The 6,954-nt window shown below is 41.9% G+C and overlaps 1 long non-coding RNA gene across 1 annotated transcript; it reads right to left on the reverse strand.

The window, feature by feature from the left end:
- Positions 1-3,147: 3,147 nt before the first annotated feature.
- Positions 3,148-6,541, reverse strand: LOC119367672. The gene is made up of 3 exons (XR_005176376.1): positions 6,202-6,541; positions 4,403-4,519; positions 3,148-3,810 (listed from the first exon to the last, which is right to left on the reverse strand). It is a non-coding gene; the product is annotated as an uncharacterized LOC119367672 (long non-coding RNA).
- Between the last annotated feature and the right edge of the window lie 413 nt (positions 6,542-6,954).

Genomic DNA, 6,954 nt, shown 5'->3' on the forward strand with positions numbered 1-6,954 from the left:
GGGCCTTCTATGGGCCATAGGGTCCATGGGCCTTCTACAGGCCGTACGATCCATGGGCCTTCTACGGGCTGTACTATTCATGGGCCTCATACGGGCCGTAGGATCCATGGGCCTTCTACGGGGCGTATCATCATTTCGCCAATCATGGGCCATACTATTCATGGACCATAACGGGTCGTTAATAGGCTGTATTTGATAACTCTAAAACAGCCCAACGGTTTTTTTGACATGAAAACGGCCCAACGTATTAACAGTCCGCAAACGGGCCGACTGTAATGACGGGCTGAATTTGGCCCACAAGCAGAAAATGGCAGTAACGGGCCGTATGTAACCGAATGCTGCAAATGAGCCCAATAATCAATGGGCCCTGAGAAGGCCGAAAGATAACTTGGGCTGAAAACGGCCCAATGGAATAACGGGCCGTTAATGGGTATAAAGTGGTACACTGTTCATTACGGGCCAGTTTCACCACGGGTCGTTAATGGGCCAAGAGTTACAAAGGGCCTCATATGGGCCGAAAGAAGTCATGGGCCACACATGGGTCGGAAGTTAAAACGGGCTGGAATCATATTGGACGGCCCAGATGACGCTACTGGGCCTAATTCGGAGTGGTCATAACAGGCCCTGGGTTAGCGGGCTGTAAATGGGCTATATGCGAACATGCCGTTAACAGGCTTTCCGTGGGTCAGCCCGTCAGCTTTTGACCAAGTCAAACGGGCCGGCCTTTTCACAGGAATGGGCCTCTGTTGGGCCGTGCCACGTGTCGCCGTATCATAGGCGCCTTCGGTCCAATGAGTGGATGACATCTGTCCCAACGGTGAGCCGACACGTGTTTCCTCCAGCCAATGATGATTTTACACGTGGAAAATCCCCATTGGTCGGGGCTGTTAACGGGTTATCGGATCCAAAATCGGACCCGATAGCTTAACGGCGTTCCGTTACGGTGGATGCCACGTGTTGGTCACCCTTGACGAAAGCACTTCTGTGACGCGCGATTTATCGTCATGGAAGTGGACACTTCCGTGATGATAATTTTGGTAATGCCATGGAACACTTCTACGACAGCACAGGTATGACTATCTTGATTCTGTCATAAAATTGTCATGGATGTACATGCATGACAAAAAACGCGACCTACTGTGACAAACACGTATCATCACGGAAGTGTATTTTTTTGTAGTGCACAAGCTATTATGAGCTCTAGCATAGTTGAGTATGTTGCAAGACCTCTTTCAGTGGTGGGCTAGCAGATGTAGGAGAAAGTAGGTGTAACTGTCCACCCGGAGTAAAGAGTTATTGTTTCAGAAAGACTGTGTCTCGTTTCTCCGACCATGGATGTATTCGAGTCTTGTGGGGAAAAGTGCGCAAACCTCTGCAGAGTGTACAAACTAATCATGGTTAGCCGTGTCCCCGATAATGGACGTTTTGAGTATCTAGTTCTTGGATTATCATGTGGATCTCATCACTCTTAATTTAATTTGATTGGGTTTAATGATGATGCTTAATTGGGATTGAGTTGGGTGAACCTTCTCAATGTTTAACAACCACCATGATAGTTAAATAAAATTTATTCCTTTGTTGTAGGAAAAAAATGGTTTTATGCAAAACTGTAACCATAGAGCTTTCCACCAGCCATATATGCATGTAGTGATAGCATTATTCTATTCATTACTCTCTATGTGTTACATTGCCAACATATTCCATGTGCTGACCCGTTTTGGGCTGCAACGTTCATGTTGCAGACTTTTTAGACGATGAGTAAGGTGCCTTAGGTCGTGATCTTTCACTCAGTGATGCCGTTGGAGTTGATGGACTCACTTTATCTTCCAAGCCTTCCGCTGTTATCGTATTTATATGGCCTTAAGCCATATTTATTGTAATAAGTTCTTTTTGAGACATTCGATGTAATAATTGTGTGATTGCTATTCTGTTATAAATTCTTCAAGTACTGTGCATGTCAGCATTACCGATCTAGGGATGACACTGATGCACAGAGAACAGACTATTTGAGGTCTGGAAGCTACAATAGGCATCATGTCCAAGACAAGTAGACCGACTCGTGCCTGCAACTACTACTATTACTCCACCAATCGACCGCTATCCAGCAAGCATCTAGTGTATTAAGTTCATGAAAAATGGAGTACGCCTTAAGCAAGATGACATGATGTAGAGAAAGTAAATCCAATCGATATGAATAAACTTGTCGTTTTACCCTTAATGCCAACAATAGAAATATGTGTCTTGTCCCCTTCTGTCACTGGGATATAGAGCACCGCAAGATTGAAATCATCATAAATCACCTCTCCCATTAAAGATAAATAAATCTAGTTGGCCAAACCAAATGGATAGATCGAAGAGAAATACAAAGCTATAACAATCATGCATAATAAACTTCAGAGAAGACTCAGTTACTTCTGATGAATATTTAGATCATAAATTCACAATTCGTCAGATCCCAACAAACACACCGCAAAAGAAGATTACATCAGATAGAACTCCCAGAACATTGAGGAGAACATGGCATTGAAGATCAAAGAGAGACAAGAAGCCATCTAGCTACTAGCTATGGACCCGTAGTTCTGTGGTGAACTACTCATGCATCATCGGAAGGCGGTAAGGATGATGTAGAAGCCCCCCGTAATTGATTCCTGCTTCGGCTGAGTACCCGAAAAAGGCCGCCATATGGGGCCGCGAAAGAACAAAAACTTGTGGCAGCGGAAAAGGGGTTTATGTGGCTCTCTATTGCTTTCCAATATTTTGAGAATTTATAGAGGTGGAATTAGGTTAGACGGAGCCTCATGGGGCCCATAAGATAACAGGGTGACACCCCCAAGGTGCGCCTTGTTGCCTTGTTGTCTCCTCGGTCGTCGTTTGGTCTCCTCCCAAATCTTCTAGGGTCTCTCTTGTCCAAAAAATCATCAAAAAGTTTTGTAGCGTTTGGACTCTATTTGGTACAGTTTTTCTAGGAAACAAAAAACAAGCAGAAAATAGCAACTGACACTGGGCACTGGGTTAATAGGTTAGTCCCAAAAAATGATATAAAATAGCACAATAAGTCATATAAAGTATCCAAGACTGATAATATAATAACATGAAACAATAAAAAATTATAGATACATTGAAGATGTATCAATTGTTGACAGGGTACAGAGTACATGTTGATCCACCACGCGATCGTGTATGAATGATTTCGCCTCTACGGTCTAGACCCCTCGGCTTATGTAGACACCGTGGTACCTAGGCTTACACTTACATCTCGAGATAAACACGTCGAAGATTGCATTGGTGCCTTGTAGTATGCGCCAAGTCTTTGGAGGGATCCATCTTGATTGCTTCATGGGGCCTGACGAACATGGCCCACTAGTTGGTTGTTTGGGGGTCCTCGACCCAGCCCATGTATGGGAACCGACGTGGTTGGCACCCCTCTATCTGGGACACCATCATTCGGTTTGTTATATAAGCCAGGGCCAAAGCTAGTAGATATATACTTTACAATCTCTTGGTTTATACATGTACTCCGTTTACCCCAATCACAATATACACCGAGCAGGAGTAGGGTTTTATCTCCACCGAGAGGCTACGAACCTGGGTAAACTCGCCTCCTTGTTTCCCCTCTGGCGTAATTACCACATCGGGATATAGTACCGAGAAATTCGCCGGAATCATCTCCGACAATGACAACACCACTATTTCCACTTCCGCTCAGCGAATGTCGTAACACCTACTAAATGAGGTGATCATGGATAATCATTGCAGCAACGCAAGCTCCTTATGGCTAACGCAATATTCGTCGACTTATGGTGGTTCCGACTGTTCACGTCACCCATAAAATCAAAGTAGCCTTGTTAGCGTTTTCTAGAAACAAGAATCATTGCTGAACTTAAGTGCAACAAAATGTTTATGTGTAGAAAAAATAGTAAGAAACAAGGAAGCACATGCTTGCAATGAAAAATGTATATCACTGTGTGCAGCAAAATGTTTATACAACAAAACTATATGTAAGAAGTAATGGAAGCACGATAGTTGGAAACAAAAATGCGAGAAGAATGAAGCATGCTTGCTAGTGATTTTAGGCTTTAAGCTATGCTTGAAAATTAATGAACAAGCTAAACAAACTATATGAAGTCAACATTGCCCATCTTGGTATGAAGCATAGACAATTGATAATGCAAAAAAAACTAAGCTTGCTACCAACATGATGATGCATCTTTTGAATCGCTGACAAATATATTGAACTAATTTTCTGTTGATGAATGCATGCAATTTCCTAGTCGAACAAAACTAAAGGATTACAATGTAGAAGCATCACGGCAAAAAGCAAAAAAAGTGCATTGGGTATATTCGTAGTGTCACCTGATGCATTGTATTTTTAAATGGAACAAAAACAAATACTTTCACCCACCAGGTAGTCATATTTGCAGAAGCTCCATATACAGGAAACATGGAAAGGTTGATATGTCAATAATTCTTCCTTTGCCATATACTATTTTTTTCTCCGCAAGTACTCCACATAGGGTTGCTAAAAAGTGTAGGATATTAGTATTGTACACAATAGGATTATAGCAAGGAAGCAAGATGGCATAATAGTAGCAGCTAGAAATTAATTTGGTGGGATCATGGTAAAAAAACATGGAAGCATAAATTTTGCTAAGGAGATTAGTTGAAGCTCTATCAACACAACAGTGGAGCACATAGTATATGTTATCGAAGCATAAGAACACTAGATTGTAACACAATCTAGCATTATTAAAGTGGGGTTCTAAACCAGGCAAAATTCTTCACAACCTTCCCTCGCAAGGTTTTATGTAGATCGCATATGCAGTTGACAATTTAAAACAAAAATATACAAATAGAAGCATGGTATTGTTGTTGTAACTATCTACATGGAAGAAACACGAGCAGTAAGCTTAGGAAATAAAGTACTTTGAATCATAAAAATAATGTTGTATGAACATAACTCATATATATAGGATGCATAGAAGTTAAATTGAAAATTAGCGATGCTTCTTGCCAAAGCAATTCTACCCAAACTAATTGGTGGTTTTCTCACCTTATTCAAAATTACACGATAGGCCAAACACATCATCTCAACACAGATTGACAAGAATAAAATTTAACCTGCTGTTTATAAAATTATACTTCAAAATTAGAGTATCAATTCCTTGCAATTTACAAACTTGAGTTGTGAAATTGGCAAGAAATTAGAAAAATTGGAGGACACGTGATGCAGTTTTGTTGGCCGCGTGAGCTACTGTCGCTACAGAGAAGATCCATCACACGACGCAACCTACTATGGCAACCACTTGCAAGAAAATTGTAACCTAAGTTAGTTGAGAATGGCAAGAGAGCATTCGTGCTCTAGCAAGGGATTTATGAATTCGCACAGCTCTGTACCAATCATGTCTATTAATCATTCAACCAAACCATTGGGAGTCGAGATGGAGCCTTCATTCAAAAGATTTTCCCAACCTCGTTCTTCAACGAGAGTTTTCCAAGCAGGTTTGAGGCCTAAGACAACATCATTCAAGCGGCCCGCCGCATAACAACTCTTCAACATACACTCAACTTCAGATTGATTCATTATCCCCGGGTCAACTAAAAACATAAGGAATGTAAGCATGTTCAAACAACGATTAAAATTTCTTTACGCAGAAACCTTGGAAGCAAACGCAGTTATTTTTTAAGTTCAATTTGCTGGTTGGATGAGAAAAATGCTATTTACAAGATACATAGAAGATATGATATAAACATGGTTACTAAAGAATACAACAATAGATACTGAACCAAAACTAAAAATTGTTGGCCGGCAAGGGATGGATGTTTTGACTCACTAACATATAGATTGATCCGTACTTTTCTTTTGGCATTTGGAAGCAAAAAAATATAGTACAAAAGCATAGGTATAACAGTGGAAACAGATCTAAACCTTGATGGAAGTAGGCAAATTTTGAAATCAAGTCGAACACTAATATTACCGCAAAATATTGGGAATTGGGAATCAAATTATTGTTATTTGCAAAAGAAATTAACCAAAATTCGTAGATGACATAGTGATCCATTACGCATCAGATATAACATAGACACTCTTAACAATTTTTCATCGAAGCAAACATCGAATCTGAAGTAACGCAAAGCAAAACAATTCATTAAAAATGAATGAAAGATGCGATGAATCAAACCCTAGTCCGGGTGAGTACATACCAGGGTGTAAGGCCTGTGATGCGCGTGCAACTTCTTTGCCATCCAAAAATGACACACCATCGTTGGAGGAGGGATCATGACAGGGAAGGGGCGGTGGGGAACCAAGGCGACGATGGGGATTACCCGTCCGGTGATGGAAGCAATGTTTGGTGGAGACGTGGAGTAGACACGGGCGGGACACAACAACGACACCAGAGCAACTGTAGCTGTGGTAGAGCTGGTGGTGCGGAGCAAGGAGGTGGCAGAGGTAGCCACCATGGTGCGCGAGCACGGTGAGCTCGGGGATGGGCTCACCCATGCGTCGGGAGACGGGATGGGGTTGGTGGGTCTGGGAGGTGAGATTTACTCATCCCAAATGGTTAATTGATGGATCAAATAGAAATATGCACCGTGGAATTAAAGAATTAACAGTGCATGACCAGTTTGATGAAAAATTCCTATACGAAGTATTTTTTATCAATATTGGGGAAAACACGACAATGCGCTCATAACCCGAAAGAAACGAGCATGCCACCGTTGAGACATGACAAGTTGACTGTTACGTGGCCGCAGACCAATCTATGGTTGGATGGTTAGCGGAACAGTGGTATATCCAACACGCCAGAGTTCAAGTCCTATATTTGACATTGGCACTCGCATTTTCTGGAGTTATTTCAGGCCTTCCAATGAGGTGCGTTTAATGGGAGAAGACGTTATCGTCGACTACGAAGGCGTCTGCCGCGACCTCGTCTCTCGAGATGATATGTCGGCCAA

This window comes from Triticum dicoccoides, chromosome 2B (assembly GCF_002162155.2).
Source record: "Triticum dicoccoides isolate Atlit2015 ecotype Zavitan chromosome 2B, WEW_v2.0, whole genome shotgun sequence".
NCBI classification, from domain to species: domain Eukaryota; kingdom Viridiplantae; phylum Streptophyta; class Magnoliopsida; order Poales; family Poaceae; genus Triticum; species Triticum dicoccoides.